This window comes from Chinchilla lanigera, unplaced genomic scaffold, assembly GCF_000276665.1.
Source record: "Chinchilla lanigera isolate Chin_1 unplaced genomic scaffold, ChiLan1.0 scaffold00005, whole genome shotgun sequence".
Lineage (NCBI taxonomy): Eukaryota > Metazoa > Chordata > Mammalia > Rodentia > Chinchillidae > Chinchilla > Chinchilla lanigera.
The window spans coordinates 26,529,749-26,556,397 of NW_004955406.1; the positions used below are offsets into that span (position 1 = coordinate 26,529,749).

Below are 26,649 nucleotides of genomic sequence, written 5' to 3' on the forward strand. Positions count from 1 at the left end.
TCAGAAAGAAAGAAAAAGGAAGGAAGGAAGGAAGGAAGGAAGGAAGGAAGGAAGGAAGGAAGGAAGGAAGGAAGGAAGGAAGGAAAGAAGGAAAGAAAGAAAGAAAGAAAGAAAGAAAGAAAGAAAGAAAGAAAGAAAGAAAAAGAGGGAACATTTACCAAACAGTGTTAGGGTCTGTAATGGTAATTTTGCCTTTATTCTATTAATGTGTTATAATACATTAGTTGATTTATGTATAGTGAGCCATTGCTGCATCTTTGGAGTAAATTTCATTTGATTATGGCATGTGATTTTTTCATATGTGGTTGAATTTGATGTGCTAGTATTTTAGTAATAACTTTAGGTTCATAATAAATAGTTTTGTGGTTTTCTTTTTTGTTGTATCTGTTTCTGGTATTAATATTAAAGCAATATTGGCCACATACAATGAGTTTGAAAGAGATTCCTCTTTTCAATTTTTGAGACTTGTTTGAGAAAAACTGGTGCTTTTTCATACCAAGTGTTCTGTAAAATGCAGCAATGATGTCATCTAACCCTGGCCTTATCTTTCTGGTGGGACTATTTCCTTTTCAATCTTTTATTTCTGTTGGGCTTTTATGACATTCTATGCTTTTTTGTTTCTATACTGGTAGAATCTATGTATATTGAAATTTATCCAATTCTAGGTTTTCCAATTTATTGGTATGGTGTTGCTTATAACACTTTCAATGATCAATTATATTAATAAAATATCTTTCGTAATACCTTCTAAATTTAATTTAATTTGATTTATTTTTATTAGAACATTTCCATACATAATGATCAGATTCATCATAGGGAACTTGTACATACATGTAATGTATCATAATTCTTCTTTTATCATAATTTATCATAATTTGTACTTATACATAATGTATCATATTGTGTGAGATCTAAATAGTAAGGAAGGTGTGAAGTGGAAGACAGACTTGGGAAGTAGGAAGACCTTGCAATGCCTTTCCCTATCTCTAATTTTATTTGAGGTTTTTCTTTGTTTTTGTTTGTTACTCTAGTTAATGGTGTGTATATTTTATATTTTCAAAAATTAATTCTATGTTGCATTTTTAAAATATTCTCTGTTTGTTTTTCTCTTTTCTTCCTGCTGTGATCATCACTTTGTATGTGTGTGTGCATTAATTTAACTTGGGTTTTTTACTTTGTACTCATTGAGTAGAATGACTAACTTGATTATTTGAAATCTCTCTTTTTAGATGTAGGCACTTATTGTTTTCCTTTTTTTTAAGTACTACTTTTGCAGTATACTATAAATGCTGGCATGCTATGTTTTGATTTTCATTTTATTTCAAAATTCTACAAAAATTCTGCTGTGACTTACTGACTTTCTTTTTATTTGGGAACATATTGTTTAATTTGTATCCATTAGTACAGTTTCTGTGCTTACTCTTGTTTTGAGTTCCAGCTTTATTATTGTGGGAAAGCACAAAATGGTTTATGTTCGTTCTCTGTGGCAAAACAGTGCCCCTTTCTCATTCCTTTCTTTCCCCCTCGCTTGTTCCCCTTCTCATTTGTATAAGTTCTTCCTCCTTCCCAGTAAAGAGTATCATAGGTTCTTTGAGAGCTTTTCAAACTGAGCTCAAGGCCTATGAGGGCTTCAGGATTCTCCAAAAGCAAATAAGTGTGGCTGTCCATGGGTACACTAAGGAAACCTGGGGACCTCCAATTTGCTGGTTCCCTATGATACAACGTTCACCTTAGTTCAGGTTTGAGCTTTACTAAGAAGTGGGAAATGTGTTTGTGTTTATTTCCTTTCTTTATAAAACTCATAAGCATCTGTGTTCATTGATGTTTCTGCCACACCTAGTTCACTCCAGTGTTCTGTGCCCCGCTATTCTGGAAGAAGAGTTAATCTTTAATTTTTGTCTTTTATTGCAGGAGGAAGTGTGTCAGATAATTCTAGTCTGTCATCTTGTAGATGGCATAGTGAGATAACAGATAAATTTTAACAAGAAAATGTAATTGATAAAACAAAAACAATGATGCAGAAGTTGACAGTAGTGATGAACAAAAATTCTGAAAATAACTTCTGTTGGAAATAAAAGAGAAGGTGATTTACATTTCCTAATTGGAATGTCAATAATCTTAATTAAACAATAACAATATGCCTGCCAATTATAAATTGTGTTATATCTTCTTGTTTAAATAATATGCTTATTCAGGCTAAAGGTCCTTATGGTTTTATAGAAAATATCTAGTCAATGGATGTAGGGGCTCAGGGAGAGCTTGTGAAATAGACAGAGACAATTGGTGTTTGGCCCAGATGAACTGTAAGAGAAACTCTAAACTCATGCAGGAGACGTTGTACCCAAGGTTAATGAACTAAGATGCTTGACAAAGAGGGTATCACACATGGCATAAAGTTTTAAAGAGAAATTATTTTCTAGATCTCACATTGATATAAGAAATGACAAAAGAGACTAGAAACAATAATATTACTGGGATATGTTTCTGAAGTGTTCCCTCAGCCAATGTAAAACTATTGGCAATCATTAGGACTCAGTAAAAGGAAGTAGAAAAACTATTTACATTCCTTTAGTGACTTGGCCAAAATGATACTGGCCTATTTCAAAGTCACTTAATCTCAGTCATGAACCATAAAGGAACATCAGAACATGTTAATTAATAACAAAATCCCTAGGTAAAGTTCTCGTTGAAGTGTGACAAAGCTCAAGCTTTGACTATTAGTAACATGTATATTGGGAAAAAATGAAATTTGATGGCGTGACTGTGAACAAATCTTAGGGATTCATAATCTGTGAAAAATGCGACAGTCCATTGAGTCATGGTGTTTGAATTTTAGAGCCATGCACTGTAGTGAAGAGAGAGACAGCGGATATCCTCTGAGCCTCTGGCACCCATTCCTAGGTGATTTATTACAGAAATACATTAACAAGCCTCTCCCTCCACCCCTCTCAGCACGTTAAATGGATTAGAGCACTTGAAAAACCATCAATTATTGATTTATTTATCTATTTTATTGTTAGCAAGTCCTCCATACTTGAATTATTGATTACAAAGAGAACATTTAGTATTTCTAAATATGGAGCAAAAATGAATAAAAAAATAAACTATTTAAATATAATGAGCTTTGTAAAGTTGCTTCTATTACAGAAATTATCTTCATTGAGTCTTGAAATAAAATGGGCTGAATTAAAAATTGATATCTATAATTTCTAAAAAAACATTTTCATTTATATTATGATAACTTATTACATTTTACCAGGACTTAGAAGACAGTTTGTGAATTTTCTTAGTGGATTAGAGTATTATTTTCTATCATGATTTTATTTGACTGTCATCAGATTTTATAAGCTCTAAAATATTACATGTAAAAGTATATATTAAAAAGTATTTTATCATATTATTAGGTTACTTTAGGCTCACTAGCTGAATAATTAATTTTATTTGGACACCATTAATAAATAACTAATAATTATAATATGCATGATATAATAATTTTCAGAAAAAAGATAATTTAGAATTTCATTTTCTTCATAGTTGACCTTTTTAATTCATATATGGTTATGTAAGTGCCTGCAAAGGTATTATATTACTGTGCATATTAGTTGTCTTTTTCCCCTCAAAAAGAAACATTTATTCAAAGAAAAAAGGAAACAAAGAAATACAACAACTACTGACAAGGTGTCCGCCCTTTGATTCCCTCTCTCCCTCTCCAGTTGCTCTCTGGTGGCAAGACTGAGCTCTGGTTGGAGTTGGCAGCAGGACCACCCCTCTCATATGTGATCAGCAACATTGAGGGCAGCTCTTCAATGGAGCTGTTTTAGAAGGTCTCAAAGTTTCCAACAGTCCTCTTGTCTTCTTTCCTGTGTCACATTAATAGTCATATCTTACAACCAAACTTCACACCAGGACCGACTCTGTGGATGTAGTTTTCCCTTTGGTGAGAAGATCATAGTTGATAACTAAAGAAACCCACTGTACCTCAAGGCCTTTGGGCAGCAAGTGAGTGGTAATTAATACTCTGCATGAGGCAGACCAGAAATCCCTCACAGTCACATCTCATTCCTGTTAGGCCATATTTCCATGCATGGCAGAGACAGTGAAGTCTCAGGCAAGCATCTTCTCAGAGCACCTATCAAGCCTCCTTCAGTTGTTAATGGAGATGACTGCCTGAGTGATAGGGTTTTGTGCAAGTCCCATAGTGTGTCCAGCTTTTATTCCTCTCATCCCACATTGAGACAGAATTGGTGGACACCAGCGAGTGTCAACTCTTTCTTCTTGACAAGAATTCCAGGGGTATCCTTCGTGGATTTCTTGATCATCTCAAGCATATCAGAAGGCATTGAGGCTGACAACAAAACCACCTATGTGTTGTGGTTGAGCTTTTGCAATATGTTATAAACCTAGCCCTTGAGTCCACGCCTCAACATTTCATCAGCTTCATCTAATACAAACATCTTGATGTATTTGAGAGACAGAATCTCCATTTAAGCATATCAAACATGTGGCCAGAGGTTTCCATGATGACAGGGAGAGCTTCTATCTGCAGCTTCTGGACTTCAGCATGCACACTGGTGCTCCCAAAGCAGGCATGACATGAGGCACCCGTGAAGATTCTTAATATCATGACCAGTTTGTATCTCAACTCAGAGAGATATAGGTACTTATTAACTAACTCTAGTCACACCAGGCCATGATTCTTAATCTGAATGCGTCTTTGTGTCCAATAACCTGGGGACATGCACTAGTGTGGGGCTCACAATTTGGGAGAGGACAAGTCAATAATTCTCTCTTTAAGATCACACTGCCTAGAGTGACTCAGTCTATTTCCAGAGTTTACAATGATTCAAAATAAATCCTGAGCAATTTCTAAGTTTCTCTAATTAAAAAACAGCAGGACACATACCCTATTCTCAAAATAAAGCATGTTCTCTATGCTTCCATTCATTGTGTCCCAGTGTTCACATCAGGATAATCATTTCATCTGTTATAGAAAGTTTAGGTGATTTTTTTTTTTTTTTTTTTTTTTGTACCTGGAATTGAATTCAGAACCTTGCACTTGCCAGGCAGGCACATGGCCACTGTGGTATGTCCCAGGCCCTAGAATGTTTAAAACTTTCTCCCTTGAGCCTTAGTAAAAGTAAGCTATAAGTCTGGTGTTTGATACATTCCCCTGAAGAAGAGAATAGAGTCCAAGATTAGGATATTTTATCCACTATGCTTGAACCAGCTCTGGACACCAACCCAGGTGAAGAAAGGTCAGTCATTGGCTCTGCCTCTGACCAATGTAAGATCAACACTGCCAATGAAGTGTCTCACTGCCCTCTACAGGGGGTTTAGGTATCACATTTTTGCTAGTAAAATACAGTTTTATTTACTTAAATTGTATTAATATTAATGAAATCATGTGATTGATGTCATAATTTCTTTCAAAATTAATAACAATTATAAACTACCTAATACTGTACTTATTTATTTATTTTATTTGAGATCACCAAATCTCTAAATTTGAATTAGTTTTCTTTTCTGAAATTGTAACAGTAATTATCAAGGCCTATTTCATTTTGGGTTTATATTTGGATATACAGACATAGATAAAAGTCTCTGGAACCATTACATTGTATTATTTGAATGAAAATCAGTTGTATTATACTGTCTAACTCTTAGATTTTACTAAACTTCAAATGAGACTCAAATTGGCAGATTAGAAATTCATTATTATATTATGGCTGAAGTAGTTTATGTTCAATTTGGGAAAGCTCTGAATGTCATAAATCTGAAGTGACAAGGGGGTCATACCCATTGACTATTGAAGTCAAGATAAATCTCATTCTCTCTGAATTGCTTATTATATTTGGTCAATTTCTAAAAGGTAATTTATTTGCTCATTATAGTTGTGATGAGCGTGGTAGCAACAGAATTGTTTAATTATGAAAAAATACATGTCCAATAACTGGCTAATTAAAGTTACTAAAGTTGTTGATGTATTTCTAATTAAGCCTGAGAAAAGTAGAAGGGGTATTTCCAGTTACTATAAACTGCATAAATGTACTGATTGCTTCACTTTGAATTTTTTTCTTTATGTCTAAAAATTTAGAATTCATAATTTATTCTGGAAGAGATACTACAATATGATACTATATTTGGTAAATATTAAGCAAATATATTTACCTCAAAATATATAATTTTAATATATGAATTATAAAAGAGAAAATTAGTTCTATAGAAATACTCAGTGGTAAAGGGAATATAACATTACTCTCTTATTTGATAATATACAACATATAGTATGGTAAAATATTTTTCGTTATTCCATAGAGGAATAAGTAATTTGATGAATTGAAGTAACCAGAATAGGAGAAAATAATTAAAGTGAGAAGAAAGTCAAAATAAATCAATCTTTTATCAATTAAAATTAATTAAAAATTTAGTACATGTCTATAATCCCAGCAATAGGAAGGCTATGGCAGGAGGATCACTGTGAGTTTGAGGACAGTCTGGGCTACACAGTGACTTCAAGGTCATCCTAAACTACATAATGAGAAACTGTCTGAGAAATTTTAAAAAATGTAGTTATTAAAGGTGACCAGTAAATCACATAGTTGAAAAATTTTCCTGTGGAATTTTCAGAAATGTTATTAACAGGATGACTGTTACGAACTGCATAAAATGACTTTTTAAATATTTCAATCTACCTATAGATCAACTCACAATCTCTTTCTTATTCCCTGATCTCTCCACAATAACTCCTGAGAAATCATTAACAGAACAAAACTAAACTAACTACACCAACAGAAAAAGAAAATTTCTATTGCATTTTTAGCAGTATTGTAGGAAACAAAATTGAAGGCAGGACAAGCATAGGACTTTGAGGTCTGAGTTAATACGTTCAGGTTGATCTTTCAAGGAGGAGAACTATGTGCTTGAGATCTGACATTTGATTGTGTTATGAGTGATATTATTAGGATTAAATAGAGTAAAGCAAGGATCTTGATGTGCGTATTGATGACTGAACTGTTGTTTGATGTGTGAGCTCTTAGTTAGGCTTTGATAATTTATATTTCAAGAATTTTTGAAAGAGTGAAGTCATTTACTGGTTAATAGATTTATCTATTTTGAATATAATTTTCTCAGAAGAAACAACTAAGGAACGCTGATTTGAGTGGTTTATAGTCCGATCATAGTCTTGCTGACAAAGGCAGTTTTGATTATTAAAATGATACGCCCGATCTTACTTAAAGTGCTTTTAATTAGGTAATTTAATTTTTATCACAAACTAATGGATAATGTTTTATTCTTATCCTCATTTTACAGATAAGAAAAAAGGAGAAAAGAGGAAATCCCATAGGCCAGGTAGCATGCATAGGGTCAAAGCGCTACCTTAATATTTATATATCAATCTATTCATGATACTTATCTGTGATGTAGAGAGAAAAAGGAAGAATTGGGAGGTGGAAGGAAGTTGAATACAGATTTAATCGCATTTATTATTTTTGATACTACTAGTATTAAATAAGTGTATAAAGTACAAAACAAAAGATTGAAAATTGGCATTCAGATATTTTCACAAATATTTTGTCTCAGATAGTTTTGAAAAGTTAGGATGACCACAGTTAGTTACTTTTAAGTGAAACACTGATATTTCCAGAATCAACTGAAAAAATGGCTTAGAAGAAATTTTATTCATGTTGCATCCTGTTTTATGACTATATGTTATGTTGAAAGTATATGCAAAATATATATCCTTAATATTTTTGCTAGTCAGAGAGTAAAATTTCTTTCATATGTTGGCAAATGTAACACATGTTGGATAAGATTATGTTCAAGTACTTCTTTTTGTAAATGCCACTTTAAATACATGGATTACGAGAACTAAGAAGTATGATATCCTATTGCATCAATTTCAAACTGAAATAAACTGTAGATTTATGTAAGCATTACAATACCAAAGGGAAAATAAACTATATCATGACATATTGTTGAAAAGACACTTAATCATACTCACAAAAAATTCAATTTTATTGTCTAACCACAATAGATATATTCTTGTAAAATCCTCTGATGCATTATTTTATCTTCTATGTATACAATTCATGATGGGAAGATCACAAAGTTGCAACTTCTAGGTACAACTAAATTAAAGTCAAGCTAGATGGCAACATTTTATCCTGGCGTGAGAAAGCATAATTTCTGGAAGAGCAAAGTAATTGATTAAAAGCATTGTGAAGGTCCTTAGTGTTTCTGAGGAATCATACGAAGTCTAGGCTGTTTGAGACATAGATTTCAAGTAAGAAAAGAAGGAAGGCTCTCTAAAAGTCAAAGAGATCTCTTAAACAGAATATTGACTTATACTCTTGAGAAGAATGGTCTATGAGTATATTTGAGAAACATGACAAAATTATAGTTGCCTTTAAGAAAAAGTACAACATTATTGAAAACTAATACTGTGGAGACTTGACTGTACTATGGAGCATCTTATGGGACTAAATTATATGACAATGGAATCCCTTTTATTAAGGGTTTTTAAATTTGAACAAAATTTGTAATCAAGATGGCCAGACTGCAAACTGTACCTTTGTCACTGACTTGTTATAAGATACTTAAATATACTAGCACTCAGTATTTCCAATAACACAAGTGATAGAAGTTTATGTAAAATAATTCTTGAAATCCATTTAGTGTAGATTCTTATTCTTAGTCAATTCCAAGATAAGGTACCATATTGTACGTGAGTGTGTGTGTGCGTGCATGTGTGTGTATGTGTGTGCACTCAATCAAAATGCCAGACAGTGAAAATCATGAATCCCTTTAATTATTACCACCCTTAATTCCAAGTAGATAAGATAGGAAATGGCTTAATTTTAAGAGAGAAAATTTAATTAACTTTTAGTTTGTTGAGTTAGATGTTACCATAGAAAATTATACAAAGAAGTTGGACTAGGATTTCATGAGGATTCAAGACATCATAGATAAGTAACGGTAAGAATGCGCTGATTGAACAAATCACAGTGCAGATACTGAATGATGAATTAGAGAAGGGTGTGATTATTTTATCAGGATAACATAATAACTTCTAAAAGAAAAAAAAACCACAGCTTTATATAGCAGCTATTTTTGAAAATGTATATGTAGCACTATGGTTTTACCCAGCAAATATATCAAACAGTGATACATCAGAATAATCCATTTACACATAAATGAAAGATTAGGTTCACACCAATATTTTCACTAATGGAAAACCAACAATAACTACAACATAAAAAGTCTGATATCCTAATTTATAGTTTATTTTAAGGGTTTTATTTTGGATACCAGGATTCCAACACAGGATCTTGCTCTTGCCTGGCAAGCTCTTGTGCCACTGAGCTATATCCCTGGTTAAAGTTCAGCATTTTTTTTCTTTTTTCAATTGGGAATCGAACTCAAGACCTTGTGCTTGCCAGGCAGGTGCTTGTGCCGCTGAGCTACACCCTTAGCTCTAGCTTATTTTGAAATATACTTGATAACAATGTTTTTCTCTTAGCAATACATTAAATCTAATAAAATTCTTCATAGATTCAAACTTTAAAATCATGAGTTTTGCCTTACCATATTTATTTACAAGAATGAATGTTTTCAATGTTAAAATTTCTTTTAATTGTATATTTTATTATAAAATTTGTGTGAATATGAAAATTTATATATTCAATAGAAAGTAAAGTAGAATCCAAACTGAAATTAAAATAATTTTATTGGTTACATATTTCATCCCATTTATTGTGGATTAGTCATATAATTTTTATAGATTTAAAAATATCTATTAAGTATTTTTAAATTACTAAGTATTGTAGAAGGAACTATATTATAGTTACAAAAATAAAACAATTGAATAAGTAACAAAAACAGCATTATTCTGTTAGCAAAGTTCACCAATAAGACAGAAAAAATAAATGCACTCTGGTGAAGTAGAAGTCCTATTGATCATTCAGTTAAGTCTAAATGTGGACATAGCTACCATCTCCAAAATGATTTATTTTTTAACTTTTTTTTTGTTTGTTTGTTTTTTTGGTTTTTTTTTTGGTTTTTCTCCGGTACCGGGAACCGAACTCACGACCTTGCGCTTGCCAGGCAGGCGCTTTGCCGCTGAGCTAAATCCCCAGCCCCTATTTTTTAACTTTTTAACATTGAAACAATTGGATTAAAGTTAAGACACTGGCATTCGATGTTTTTTTTTTTTTCTGCCAAAATGTTTAAACTGAAAGAGACTTTCGTTAATTTTCTATCATTGAAACACTAGGGATTTGCAAATCATGTCCAATAAGCAATGTTTAACAAATAGCATCTCATGGTTTACAAGATAATGCTGAGGCAATTTGTAACTTGCAGAATAAAATGGAATGGGAACTGAATTATAATTTTCACGTTTGACAAATCTGCAACACGCGAATAGTCAATACTTTCACTCATTAAATTTCATTTCGGCAAATCAGTACAGCTCTAGCAATTGTATATGTGCTACAAGGAATATGTTGGCCATTTTATTTTATTTTATTTTATTTTATTTGTTTGTTTTGGTTTTTCTCCGGCACCAGGAACCGAACTCATGACCTTGCGCTTGCCAGGCAAGTGCTTTTTGCCACTGAGCTAAATCCCCAGCCGAGACCATTTTATTTTAGTTAGAAAATGTTAATACAATGTACTCCCTTTTTATCATTTTATTACATCACCCGTGTGCTAGTATTAGAGTTTGAAAAATTTTTACTTTGTTTCTATGATCGTCTTGCATCAGAATTCCAGTTCATATAAAATATATGGATGTCCCAAAAAATGTTTATTGAAGCATCATAACAGTGATGAAAACAAAAACTCCTTGACAAGAGACTCCTTATACAAACCTGTGGTGTTGGCAGAACCTCAATTTTGTCTTGGGAGTAAAAAGGAGGATAGAGAAACTAATGAAAAGTTTTAGCAGTTGGTCCAAGGTATTCAAGCCATAAAAGAAACTGTAACATTTAAGGTTCCTTCGGTTCCCAAGCCCAAGATTCTCATTTCTGCACCCACCAATATCGCTCATTTTTTGCTGTTGATTAGGCTCTGAGTCTTAACACTTCCTCTCAGCTTAATTCCCCAAATCCAACTAGTCTCCTTTACAAGAGAAATCGATAATATATTGGTGTCATAATGTTTTGGAAATTTATAGAAGATCTCACTGTTTTCCTGGCACATTAAATACAAGTATGAGTGATTTGGTCTTCACTTGGAATTCGACTCCCAGTCCACATGTGTATGAATTCCTCTTTTGTTCTACGTTAAATATAGTTTTTGCAAGACACCCTATATAGTACAACCAGTGAATTCAATTGGATATAAGACATCATGGAATAAAATCTTTTCATCACCTGAAAATACAGAGCTACTGAATAATAGAATTAAAGACTGCTAAAATGATGAAAAGCTTTAATTTCTATTGACTAAAGGTTTTATTCCTTAAATCTCTATATAAAATAATAATTGGCTGATGACTAGGAAATTTCCATATTTCATGTCTTTACTATTTTAAAGAGAAAAAAAAAAAAACGGGCCAGGGATATAGCTCAGTGGCATAAGCCCTGCCTGGCAAGAGCAAGGTCCCGAGTTTGATTCCTGGTACCAAAAAAATAAAAATTAAAAATTAAAAAAAAAATAAAGAGAAAAAAACTAAAACAAGACAAAAACAAAACAACACAAACACTATAAAAACAATACAGAATTTCAAAGCAGGATGATAGGATATCAACAATGGTTGTTATATAGGCATATAAGATTGATCAAACAATTAAACCTTAAGTGTTCTTCTCTTTTTTTTTTTTTCCTCCGGTACCGGAACCGAACTCATGACCTTGCACTTGCCAGGCAGGCGCTTTTGCCACTGAGCTAAATCCCCAGCCCCTTAACTTTTCTTCTCAATAAAACAATTGAAATTAGTAGTAAATTGATTTTAGCTGTCATATGTATATTTTTTCTCTTCCTTCTTTCTTTTCTGTCATACCAGTTGCTGTTTCCTTTTGAGCAGTTTCTTTCTCTTTCACAATATCTATTGTACCTTCCAGATTTTATTTACTCTTTTAGGTTCTTATACTAAAGAGACAGTGTGGTGTTTACACATGTGGGCCTGATTTATTTCACGCATGAGTATGTTTTCTAGTTGCATCCATTTATCTATGAAAACCTGGAGCTTATCTTTTTATAGCTGAGTAATACGCCATTGTATAGAAATACCACATTTTTCTTATCCACTCCTCACTTGTTGGGCATTTGGATTGTTTCCAAGATTTTGCTATAACAAATTGTGTTGCTACAAACATGGGTGCAAATATATGGATGTGGTATGATGTTTCTAATTCTTTTGGGGAAATACCCAGAAGGGGAATGGCTGGGTTAAATGGGATCTCTAATCCTAACTTTTTGAGGAATCTCCAGACTGATTTCCAAAGTAGTTACACCAGTCTACATTGCTACCAAGAGTGGAGAAGGGTTCCTTTTTCTCCACAGCTCCTCTAGTATTTGTTGTTGGTTGATTTCTTGATGGTAGCTATTCTTACTGGCGTAAAATTCATCTGGAACTAGAAGAGATGTAGAACAGCAAAGTCAGTCCTGGGCAACAAAGACAAGTAAGGAGGAATCACAGTCCCTGACTTGAAATTATACTGCAAATCTTCTGTGATAAAATCAGCATGGTACTGGCAAAAATATAGATCTGAGGACCAGTGGATCGGATTAGAAGATGTGGACACAACTACAAACACACTCCACCCCAAAGGGGCCAAACACATTCACTGAAACAAAGATTGCCTCTTTAGGAAATGGTGCTGGACCAACTGGCATTCCACATGCCAAAGACTAAAACTAGACTCATGGCTATCACCATGCACTAAACTAAAGTCAAAGTGGATCAATGATTTAAATGTTACAGCAGAAACACTAAATCTACTGGAAGAGAAAGTAGGTTGAAATGTTGAACACATAGGGGTAGGCACTCTTTTCATGAACAAAACCCAAACTGCACAGGAACTATTTCATGTTTTTTTGGAGACTCTAACCTGGTTGATCCAGATATTCTAATAATTCTAAAAATAGAAGAATATATTCATTATATGTAAAAACATCGTCAATTGGCTTTAGGTGCTTTCTTTTAATCTTTCCATTCAAACTACTCCAGAATTTAGTTTTCCAAAAGTCTTTTTTTCATCTTCCTTGAAAATGATTATCTATGCTTCTTCATCTACTTAACATTTAGTTGTTTTTCTGGTTTCTAAAAGCTGAATTCAATACCTCATCACAATCCTTTTATAATTGGAGTTTGTATTACTAAATTGTGAGATACTTTACAAATAACCAATATAATTAATACTTTTTTGAATTATTTAGAAAGGGTAGACCCTCCAAAATTCTTAAGCTACTCTGTGTATTAGACATCAGAATTCAGCTCTTCAGAAGTTTCTTCCCTCCAGATCTTTCATGAAGTATACTGTCTGAAATTCCTAAGGTAAACTCTGAAAACTTTTAGATGTATTTCCATGTGTTCCAGCAATTAAAAAGAAAACCCATTTTTCCTGTAAAATTTTACTCTAAATGAGTCACTCATATTTATTTAAATTGTACTTATTACTTGATGTTAGTGAAACTCTTCGCCTTTGTATTTTTTGTACACAGTGATCAGATGGATTCTAAAAATATATTTGTGTCTGTTTTCATAATTCTATGTAACTACATTTCTGATGGTCAAAACCCAACATAACTTCCTGTGAAACTATAACCCAAGAGACCAGGGAACATGAATTCCCATCTCCTTATTGAATGTGGAGAAAACATATAATTTGCCCCTGATTTTGCTGCACATTGAATACTTTTGGAATAGATCTTCAAATGATCCTATATAATAATAAACTAAAATATTTATGTATGTTCTGTCTAAAGTACATATTTGATGATTACTTGTCAGATAATTAATGCTCTAAACACCAGAATAAACAAGTCTTTCTTGGCATTTCCAAAGCCTTTAATATAGTAAATTATTTTGTACAGGAGATCATAATAAATGTAATTTGCAAAACTAATTTGCCTTTAAAAACAATTTCTTGTGAAATATTACCAAGATCTGTGCTTTGTAGAACATATTTTTAAAATATTACCCTAGTAAAAGGCTTTACTTTGAGAACTATTATTTCCTCAATAATATATTATGCAGAACTCTGCTGATCATTATTGCATCAGGGTTAAATGACTATTTACAGCCATTAGAGAGGGAACCAGTTAGAAGTAGTGCATTATTTTAAAATATTAGGTATGAAATACCTACCAGAAGGGTGTGCCCTATTGAGATCACTTTAACAGTAAGTAGTTAATAATTACATCACATAGTAGCTGCCCACTGAAAGATGCCAGTGTGAGAAAATTTCTAATTGGAGAGAATGAAGATTCTTTTATAGAAACCACCCATTACCATTGAGAACAAAGTTGACTTTTTAACCTTACTAAACAGTTGCTAGACTATAGAGTATTTAAGAAATAAATTTGGGAAATCAAAATTCTCTTCAATCAAATTCAATTTGTGATGTGTAAAAGACAAGAATTGGAGTACTTAAAGAGAATTATTATATCAGTGGAGGAGAAATAAATTAAGGAAGGAAGGTTAGCTATAAAAAGAAAAAATGTCAAGTCATAATAGCAGTGTATTTCCGATTCGAGGCTAATGACTGTACTCATTAAAAGGTCAAGAAGATTTAGCACCACAGAACATATAAAGGCCAGTGGTTGACAGGTAAACTGCTCCATTACACTATTGGCGAGGTCACCTGGGAGACCTTCCTGAGTAGGACAAGGGGGCAAGAATCTTTTAAAAATTGTGACCAGATAGCATATTAGCTCCTCTTGAATTTTTTCATCCATGTGAAAAGGACAAAGAATATTAAAATGTTACAATTATTAACTACATATAAAATAATAGAAAAAGCCACTTACTTTGAAATAAAACTCCTTATTAAAGGTAAAATAGAGAGATCTTTTTGTAAAAGGGAATGTGAAGAAAAGATGGGGGAGGGGATAGAGAGAGAGTGGAGGGAAAGGAGACAAAGAAATAATGAAGATGTGCCATGGACATGTGCCAACTTCCACTCCCTACAAGGACTGTAATCATTGTGTAATTTAAACACGTAGTAAAAATGTATATAAAATTTACAGTAAAAATGAAATTTGGTGATTTGAGCATTAAAAATAAACTGGTTGAATTCCTCATGGAATGTTTTGTTCTTCGGACTTGAAAGAGGCCAAAGAACTTTAGCCATAATAGTAAAATTATATATGCTAGCAGAGAAGTCTTACCATGGACAGCTAATTTTACATGCAAACAGTATTGCAGACATCTATGAAGGGCTTCTCACTCCTGAGAGAGAGGTTATCCATAGTGACTGAGTTCAGAGAATAGCCAAGAGCTCCATCCAGAACACACTGTAGCTCCCACCTTTCCCACTTTATTTTGTCCTTCTCCAGACTACACACTAGCAGTCCTCTTATGTATCATACATTTTTTTTTTTTTTAATTTTTTTGGTTTTTCTCCGGTACCGGGAACCGAACTCACGACCTTGCTCTTGCCAGGCAGGCGCTTTTGCCGCTGAGCTAAATCCCCAGCCCCTCTCTTATGTATCATAAACTACAAAATCATATCACATTCTCCAAAAGCTCACTAAGATGTTACATAGTGGCAAACCAGTAAGTAATCTAATTCATGAGCTAGGTAGTTACAACATAAATGTAAAGAGCTAGGAGCTGTGCTAATATTTCCAACTTGGTCACATGTTTGAATTGAGGTCACTTTGATTCTAGTCCATATCTTTTCAAATTTTGTGTGAACTTAAAAAAAACCATACGTATTTCCCAGTTGTAGAACTTTTTCTTGATGGTGATAGTGTCAATTTTTAATGATGTGGAGCACTTTCTTTAATCTATTTAAGTTCAACTTCTTCAGGGGAAGGCTTGAGGACTACTATATTTTGTATTTACATATTTGAATCTTGTGCCACTTCTAAAAATCAACAAATTGATAAAATTGACATTTTTCTTTATTTGCTAACAAAACTAATTTCTATTCTTATTAGTTGGCAGATATGACATTGTGTGCATTCTGTGTACAAAATTCATGAAGAGGATAAATGAATCTCCCTTTTTCTGTAGACGTTAGGTCAACCTAATTTACTTTCAGTGTCATTTGTAAGTACGATTCAGTTCTAGAACTCGCATTGGATGAGAAAAAATAAGTTGCATTTTTCTCTGTGTCTTTCTAAGTGAGCTCTTAAAATTGTAGGAGCTTGATAGCTCTGTGACCTACCCAATGTATTCTTAATTGACAGGTAATTACACATGTGTGGGGTGCACGGTGATGTTTCATTGCACATATACAAAGTTGAATGATCAGATTAAGGTATGTAAATCCCTCATTATCTCACTTACCATTTCTTTGTAGGAAGAACATTCAAAATCTTCTTTCCTAGATATTTTGAGACATGTGATACATTATTGTGAATAATTTTTGTCTTCTGTAGAATAACATATAGAGGATTACTCCTCCTGTGCATCTATGAGTTTGAAGCCCTCACCCTCTCCTTTTTCAAACTCCTTCCCCTTCCTTAACCTGATAGCCATTTTCTACTCTCACAGCGTATGGGACTAGTGTGTTCAGATTGTTGCTATAACCATAACCTAGCAGTCGTTATCTTTCTGTGCCTCCACTATTTCCATACATAAATGTTCTCCAGTATCATCCACATTACTAGAATTGACAAGATTTATTTTTATTGCTGAATAGAATTGCATTATGCATATAGAGCAAAACCTTTGTTGCAAGCATAATTAATGCTGTACTCATGCTTGTAATCCAAATAACTTGTATACCAAAGCAAATTTCCTCATAAGAAAAAATGAAAATACAAATGATTTGTTTCACAATACAAAAATAGTCACATAAATGATTACAGTACTAAAATATAATACAAAATGATAAAGAAAGCACAAAATATAAAGACAAATAAGCAACCTGAACTGCATTTAATTAGATAACTCTGACTGGTGTGAGGGAGACAAGAGAGAGGAGGGTTAATGTCCAGGAAAACGGTATTACTTAATCACTGCTCTCTGATGACTCAATAGAATCTTTTTTTGTGTGTGTGCAAATTTAACAATTAACTTGTCCAATGACATTTTCTTTTGTCTGCTTTTAAGGATTTCACAGAAATTAGACATTACACTGTTAATAAATAGATTAATTCCTCACACTGCTATAGCCTTATTGGAGTGGTGCTTTTCTACAAAATTATAGTTTCCCACACTTTGTGGATCTCCCTAATCTCACCTGAATTGAGGGATTCCTCTACCTTTTTCTCCTTCATCTCTGCAGACAAGATCTCATTCATACTCTCTTGCTCTTGGGAGAGATCACCCACAGCTGTCCAGTTAGAAGAAAGAGAAAGAACCTTGGCTCAGTTGTGGTCATGTGAGGTAATATTCCAGTCACAAGAAATCACTTATTCATCAAGTTAAAAAAATTTATTAAAAATGTTTGCTTGTCTTGCAGAACACTAGCAGAGCAAGTAATTTTCTATCCAAGTTTTTCCTCTATTTAGATACAGGGTCTTGATAATATGCTATGTTGCCCTGTCAATGCATAACAAAATGATTTATCTAAACCAGAAGTAATGACAATAATTTACTTCATATAAGATGTTGGAAGTTGTTTATCAGTAAATATTATCAGATAAAAAGCAAATATAAAGATTTGTGTGTAATTATATAACATCATTCATGTTCACAACTGAAAAAAAATTCTTTTTTGGATTTTGAAAACCTAATTATTTTATAAATCAGAAAGAAACTGTCATCAATCTTATTCATCTGAGGACAAACTTAATCTAATAGAATTATCAAATATCAGAGGAATAGAATTTAACGTTCAATAAATCATTGGGAAAATTGAGGGCCTGTGTATAAATTTAAGTCATTGGTTAGTTCCAAACACTGAAATAAAATTTAGCTATTGTTATTGTGCAACATGCATTATATTGATAAAAAGATAAATTTTATGCTTAGATGAACTGAGGGAAAACAATATGCAGATTCTGTCAGGGATGGTCAGCATACTATACAAATAAATCAAGATTTATTTATGTAAGGGATAGAGCAAAGGAACTTAGTAGATCAAGGGATCAAGGATAAATAGTTCAGTAATGAATAGGATTTTCTGGGACATACGGTATTGAAAGCTTCCTAATTCCTCAGCTTGGGGCAATGAGCTCACATGATACCACCTTAAGAGAATCAGGGTCACAGCAATGAATGCATCAATAGTCTTGATTCAAATGCTTCCTCACAGAAATAAAGGTGGGACATTTCTACAGGAGCATCTACATGTATGCTGAGATTTCAAGTTTAATTTAGATAATATTCAAAGTGAACAGAGCATTTAATGGAAGACACTCCAAGAAGATTTGACAAATTACTTATGTGGACCATGTACACAAAAGTAAGCCTGACCATTACTTCACAAAAGTGAGCCTGATGTGTACTTACAGGTTCTTTCACAAAATTTTACATATACTATCAAGCTAATGAAGTCCACGTTGCATTTAGTCAGCAATAAAATCCTCATTTTTACCCTTTACCTTCCTGAACAAAGCAACCCAATGTTCTCTAGGACTTAGAACTGTGGAAATAGAACAGGATCATTGGGTAGTCAACATGGTCTGGTTATAACAACTCCCTTAGTGGTTTCATACAAAAGCGGTTTTCCTTCTGTAATTTGTTTCCATTACACGCTCATTTCTCAGTACAATGCTGGCCAAGGTACTCTCTTCAGTGAAATCATTCTGAAATTCGCACTGCTTCTATCTAGGGGCTTTTTGTCCGCCAGGGACTTATAATCCAATCAATAAAGAAAAGCCCATCAAGGAGAGAGGAGAGGTAATGATTCAGGAAGTTTTATTGGGGGCATCCTAAAAATGGTACCTGCCATTCTGTCATTCCACTAGCCCATGTTTCTGGCCTGAATTTAGTCATGCAAAGCTACTTGACTTCATAGAGCATGGGAACAGTATATTTGATTTCTCATAAAGGAAAGAATATGCAACATGGCATGGAAGTCACATTCTAAATGACACAGGTCAGCTCCCCAGAGATGTTAAAAAATGTTAGAAGAAGCACAAAGTTTATATTTTAGAAGTAATATATAAATACTAAAACATATATGCATGCACATGAATAGAAAATACAGGTATTTTGCAAAATTTAAATGAATAACTTTTCAACTTTTAGTAGAATACACAAAACCTCAAAGAGACAGCAGAATCATTGCTTTATACTGAATAAAAATTTGAAAATATATAATAAAACTGTGGAAAATTAGGAAAATATTAATATAAAATTATTTAGGAAAATATTTCTTCTAAATATGGAAAGGTACTATATCTACTAATGATGAAATTGTCAAGACAGTTTGGTTAATCTGACCTTTTTTAAATTACCAGGCACTTTCATAATGATTATGCATATCTTGTCTTTCTTATTTTATTCCATGAACTCAGTGGTTATTTTGCTCCTTTTATTGATGTTGATACCCATTTTTAAGAGGTTAAAGTAATTTGCAAAAAGGTCCAAATTTTATAAGTGCATGGATTCCCCAAACTATAAGGGGGAAAACCTGAAAATCAATAAGCAAGGAAAAGGGAGAAGGACAGTGAGAGAGAAGGGGAGGAGAGAAAATGAATCAAAACATATATTTATAAGAATTAAATTTAGCCTGTTCTATAAGATTTGCCACCAAGAGCTTAGGAAGAGCATGAGAAGAAGGTGTACTTACCTATTTACGCTTTAAGTTTCTGTGCATAACGTTTCACTCAGGGTATTTGGTACAAATGATAGACATGTATGTCACTCCAGCAAAATATTTTATGGAGGGTAACAATTGTTATCCTCAGGGTTTGTAAAGGAAGGGAATTCATACAGGACACACTATTTATAGGATTATTTTATAATATTCATTCAAAGATTCAACTGAAGAAGACTACAGGAGATCTGTCCAACCCTAGAGACCCAAAGAATCCAGCTCAAGGCCTGGATCCCATGGCAATGTCCTTCACAAGTCCAGCTGGATGCATGGAGGCCATAACAATGTCTCATGCAAATCCATATCAAGAATTTGCAGGGGAAGTCCCAAAGGTCAGTGATGGAAGTTAGAAAGTCTGCACCAGCAGTTGAAGGATCTGTGCTAGCAGGCTGAGGGATCTGCACTGGAGACATGTAGCGACACTCAAAGTAAGGACCAGAGCTGCCCTGAAGAGAACCGCAGCCATCCTCAGTGACACTGAGGACCCAAGCTCCTCTAATGATTAAGAACAACTGAGTTCCTATCAGGAAAGCCATCACGACAAGCTTTTCTGGAAGAATCAACAGCTCCACTTCTTCCTCTCCAGTTCTCCTTTTTATGCTGTTGGCAACAATCCCCAGGTGGGCCCTCTACACCCAGCACCATGCTGATTCAGTTCAGCTGGGTGTTACAAGTTTCCCATTAGTTAACTCACCACAATAATGAAATTCAATGTCAGTATTTAAAAATCACTAAGCCTGCAGATACAGTAGATTTCAAAGTAAGAAAACATATTAATCTTGCAACTGAAATTAAGATTGCTACTTTTATTGTTAATTTTATAGACAACTTGGGCAGGTAGGGACCCTGAGAGTCAAACGGTCTGCATGTTCTATGAGGTTATTTTATTTTATTTTATTTTGGTTTTTCTCTAGTACTGGGAACCGAACTCACGACCTTGCACTTGCCAGGCAGGCGCTTTTGCCGCTGAGCTAAATCCCCAGCCCCTATGAAGGCATTTTAAAAGACATATTTATACCTATACACATGGAGGAAATTGATAACTTCTCATAGGGTAAATGATGCTTATCAAATCAGTAAAAGGACTTACTAAGAAAGGACCATTGTCCTCTGAAAAATAGGAAAATTTGCCTTCAAAGTATTTTCAGAATGGAAATGTAACATTAGTTCATCCTTGGGTTTTCAAACTGCAGGTCTGGACTGAAGACTTTAGGCTAACAATCCCTGGATCACATGAAATAATTCCTTAAACTTAATTCTTCTCCATGTATATACACAACCAATTTGTTAGGTTTATCTGGTAAACCATAGGTAATACACTAATCAGTTTATTTTCAGAATAAGAAAATTATTATAAAGGATTAATGTGTTATATATATAATCACAATTGCCTTTTAAAATGGAATACGTGAGAGTTAAAAGGATGAAGGAAGGGCCAGGGTTATTGCTCAGAAGCGCAGTGCCTGTCCGGCAAGCACAAGGTCTTGAATTTGATTTCCAGTACCAGAGGAAAAAAAAGAAGGAGAAAGAAGGAGGAGGAGAAGGAGAAGGAGAAGGAGAAGGAGAAGGAGGAGGAGGAGGAGGAGGAGGAGGAGTGGGAGTCAAGGAGATCCATCAAGATGTAATGAGTAAAAGAATCAGTCTAATCTTTCTGGCTTTGGAAACAAGAGAAGGACTCCAAAAGTCAAAGAATACCAATATCTCTCTAGCAGCTAACAAACAAGAGAATACAGATATTCCTGTGGGACTTCTAAAAACCCAAATAACAACAAAAAACCTCCAGACCACTGGGTTACCCAGTGACACTTTTTTTTTTTTGGTTTCTCTCCGGTACCGGGAACCGAACTCACGACCTTGCGCATTCCAGGCAGGCGCTTTTGCTGCTGAGCTAAATCCCCAGCCCCAAAGTGACACTTTTTTTGGGCTTTTAATTTGTATCATCATAGGATAGTGAATCTATGTTGTTTTCAAGCCACTAAGTTTATGGTAATTCATTGTAGCAGTGAATTTAAGTAACATATTATTTTACTCCTGTGTAAATGCACAAGTATGTTGCCATATCAGAAATACAATCACTTAAAGAGTAAGCACAATTTCTAGGTAGCATTTACATTGTATATGTTATTGAATGTTAAGGGGGAATTAGACTGAAATATCTACTGTGTTTTCCATTACTGTATCCCTACTTATTTATCACTCACAAGCTAGCTGTGTATGGTGAAATATAATATGATTTTAAGGTTCATTTTGTCAAGAGATGTGATCATCTTTTCACATTTTATATTCTAGTAGATGTCAGTAATTACATTAAGGGCTATTTATCCCTGAATACTAGTGATCTGATCTGATATATTTACACTGTGGCCAGGTAATTACAAAACCCTTAGTCAGTGACAATAGACAGGGAGGAAGAATATAAAGAAGCTATTATTGATTTTTAAGTATGCATAGAAACCATCCCTGGTATAATAATTACAAGGTTCACTTAATTTTTAGAGCCCTCTTGTCCTTAAAGGGCTGAGTAATCAGGAAAGAGAGCTTGCCTAATTATTAAAAATTTAAAGCCGTCTAGTAATATCTATTCCTAAAATAATACAGAGAGCATATTGCACAGGAGAATTTTGGAATTTTAAAATGATTAACTTTTTGTATGTTCAATTCACATAAATTTTGAGTTTAAATTGTAAAAGTATAAATGAAGCCCATCTGAACAAGTTGTCACATGCCTGTAATCCTAACTATTCAGGAGGATGAGACAGGAAGATTGAAAGTTTGAGTCTAGTCTGTAAACCAGCAAATTAGTGAGAGCCTGTCTGTAAGTAAATACATACATACGTGTATATATACATACATACATATACACACATATGGTAAATGAAAAAAATGGAATAAATAAAATGAGAGAGAGAGAGAATTTTGAAAGCCCACTCTACTGTAAGGGATAGAAAAAGAGGAATAGAGAAAAACCAGAGGAAGAGGAGTTACTGTAAACAGACTATATAAAAATGATGTGGTCCGATTGAATGATACTGCTAATCTGTTCTGTGATAATTACACTAGAGTAAGAAGAAATAAATAGATTAGAGAATTAAAAAAATAGAGAACATAGTTCTAGTAGTTACTTGACAATAGTACATACTTGAAAAGGTAAGGTCAAGGAAAGGGCAGAATTGGTCTGTCATGGGATAATAATGGAGCGGAAAGAGCATTTTTGGAGGAAATGATGAAACAGTTTCAATAAACCAAGCTGAGATACTTTTGAAAAATTCAGGAGAAGAGGGCCTGTTAGTAGTGGGTATGATTAACAATCATGACTGTCAGCTTGCCTACATTAAGAACTCCCTAGAAGATTAGTGAAGCACATTTCTAGGAATGTTAGCTGTGTCTGTGGGGTACCTCCACAGATGAGTGGCATGTACATCAGCACACTGAGATGACAAGTTCTACCTTGAGTCTGATGGTACCAGCCAATTGGCTTAAAGCCCAGGTGAAATTGGACACGTCTTCTAAAGCTCCAATCTGCTCGAGTGAGTGTGCTCATTGCTACTGCCTTTGGTGTAGATGTCTGTGATGGTTTAGACTGAGAATGTCCCCCAAATCCTCCCATGTTTAGAGTGGGGGCTTTGTGCAGGTGAATGGATAATTGGAGCCCTATAGCTGCCTTGCTGTTAGGAGGTGGGACCTGATTGGTGGTGGGTCACTAGGGCATAACTTCAAGAGATGTATTCTTGATTCTGGTACCTCCTTTCTCTTGCTCCTTCTCTGTTGCCATGGAGTCAGAAGCTTTCTTCCTCAGGGCCCTTTCCACCATGCTATTTCTGCCTTGCAGTCAGGTGACCATGGAATGGATACATTGAAACTGTAAGCCAAAATGTACTTCTCTGTGTTTAATTTGCAAATATTGGGTATTGTGTATCAGCCATGAGAAAAGTGTCTAAAAAGACAACAGACTCCAATTTCTTTTCTGTTCAAACAAAGATTCATATTGGCAAATCTTTTTTTTTTTTTTTTTTTTTTTCTGGTACCAGGAATTGAACTCATGACCTTGCACTTGCCAGGCAGGCGCTGTGGTGCTGAGCTAAATCTCCAGTCCTATATCAGCAACTCTCCAAGACCTTCTAGGTTTTCGGTCTCTGATTCACATGAATTTTTGATCTTCTTATTCTAAGATTTTAAACTTTCTGATCTTAGTAGCTACTCAACCCTCTGGCTGCTCAGCCATCCATTGTGGCCATCCCCATTGCTGCTGATCCTGTAAGTGCATGTAACGAACCCCTAGCATATCAATACCATATTCCATAATATGTTAATTCATTGAGTTTATTTTTCTACAGAACCTCAACCAATACATGGGTGAGGGAACTTCCAGCCTCAGCAGAGGAATCAAAATGTGTAACTCAGCAATGTACGGGCTGTAAATGAAGCAGGAGTTTAGAGGAAGTTACTCATATTGTAAGACTACAGAGAAAAAGCGTCCTGAAAAGGGGAGGGTTGCTGAGTTCCTACAGAAAAATGTCAGGATGAGAGGGTAAAAATGATTCGGTTAATGAGATACTGAAGCATTATTTTATATATATTTAAAAATTTTATAAAAACAATTTCTGAGACTTTATATGATTTCAGCTGAAGCACATAAGTAGTAGGAGGTTTGGTCATACAAGATTTAAAGTATTTTCTCATTAGGCCCTGTACAATTTTTACAGTTGCATTTATATTTTCTCTAAAAATGAACATATGCCTGACATAGTAGTGATACTGCCATAACAGAGTTATAAATATATTTATACATTTATATATATATATTTTTTTTCAACAACAAGCCCTCTCAGTGCTACATATCCATGAAAATGTTAGCCAAGTCTCAATATAACTTTAGAAATTTTGTTTGGAAAGAACTAGTTTTCAGAATAGTAAGGATTTAGAATAATTTGAAATAACATGTTCATATTCTATTAGATTTTGTCAAAATCGGTCAACATGATTGTAGTTTTAAATATATAACATGGTTTTGGACAATATTTGGATATTGGAGAATATACATTTCCTATTTAGAGCTTTAAATTGCATTTACATCTTTTAGGGTTTTTTTTTAGGTAACTTCAAAGATAATAATAATAGCTATCAATAATAATTAAAATCTATCAATCTATTGAGCCTAGATCTAACACATTTTTCTTATTTCCTTTTGCCTGTCACCTGGTAAGTTTTAGACTCTAAAGGATTCCATTATATCAGAAACTTTCAAAATTAGGTAGTTTGGCCTGGGCATATAACTCAGTGGCGCAGTGTCTGCCTGGAAACTACAAGATCACAGGTTGATTCCTGGTACCAGGGAAAAAAAAAAGCTACTGGCAGGTTTATGTAGTTTTGGTCATGGTCATTTTTATGCTGCCCTTAATGCAGATATTAACAATGAAAAGTTAGAAACACTATTTGTTTATTATAAATACTATAAGTACAGTGGTTATGCACTTGGAGACTTGATCTCTGAAATCAGACTAATGTTGAAGCATTACTTAGGCCTTTGGCACATTCATCCTGGAAGCATTAATGTCAGTTCAAAGTACTGAAATCAAACTACTTGGGGAGACAGGCATGAAGGTGTGGAAGGCACACTACTTGCTTAATCATATTTAACATGTTCTCTTAATGTGCGTTATTTTCTCAAAATTATTCTTTTTCCATCAGTCATCTCATCTTTCCACTCTATTTAAAATAACCTCATGTATTTTCTAATATAACTGAATTGCTATTTTACCTCTGTGTCTCCAATTTTATAATACTGAAATAAGGTAGGAACCACCTTTTTCTTCCTTATGCATGTACATAGGGTGTTTTGTATTAAACATCTTTACAAATATCTAATTTGGCAAAGTGAGCTGTTTAATCATTGATCCTAAAAATAAGAATACACTGACACTGGAAGTTCAGGCACTGGGTTTGAAGAGAGCTCTGTAATTTCTCTTCAGCTACTCCCCAATTTAGTTTTCAATCCTGTCTTCTAAGTAAACCAGAAGTTTATCTTCTTTCAAACATGAGAAATTATACTCTTCACCAACTACATTAAACTCTCTGAGTGAAGAGAATATTAGTAAGAGAACAATACTAAAATATCGAACGGAAGTTTTGTTACTCCTGTGAACCAAAGGCCCAGGTAAGATTATGACAAACAATACATACTCAATGAATAAACATGTCATAGCTGGGCATGGTGGCACATGCCTGTAAACCCAGTACTTGAAAGGCTGAGGCAGGAGGATTTTTGAAAGTTTGAGGCCAGCCTGGGCTACAAAGTGAGTTCAAAACCAGCCTGAACTGCAAAGTGAGACCTTATCTCAAAAAGAACAACAAAAAAGAAAATATGTGAGCAACATGTTAAGAAAAATGTTAGTACATACATTAAAAATAACATGAACCTCTCATTTGAAAAGTTGTGAAATTTTCATCCATTCTCTCAACCAGTGAAAAAAATGAGAAAAGCTGAAATTTCAACAACTTTTCTTAGACTGAATAATCATTAAAGTCAGATTTGTATCTGAAAAACAGAGAATAATTGTAAGCAAACTCATGTATCACAGAGACTCTGGAACTATCAGCCTGAGAATTTAAGATAAATGTGACTAATACTATGGATTCTTATCAAGCAAGTGGGTTATAGGTGAGGACATATTTTCACTGAGCATCTGATCAAATTGGAAGTGCTGGAAGTGAATAACAAGTGAAGGATTTCTTTGATAGAATAATCACTGAAAGGGACATGGCT

At 34.0% G+C, this 26,649-nt stretch overlaps 1 pseudogene; it reads right to left on the bottom strand.

Moving 5' to 3' along the window:
- Positions 1 to 3,667: 3,667 nt before the first annotated feature.
- LOC102026717 lies at positions 3,668 to 23,493 on the bottom strand (annotated as a pseudogene).
- Between the last annotated feature and the right edge of the window lie 3,156 nt (positions 23,494 to 26,649).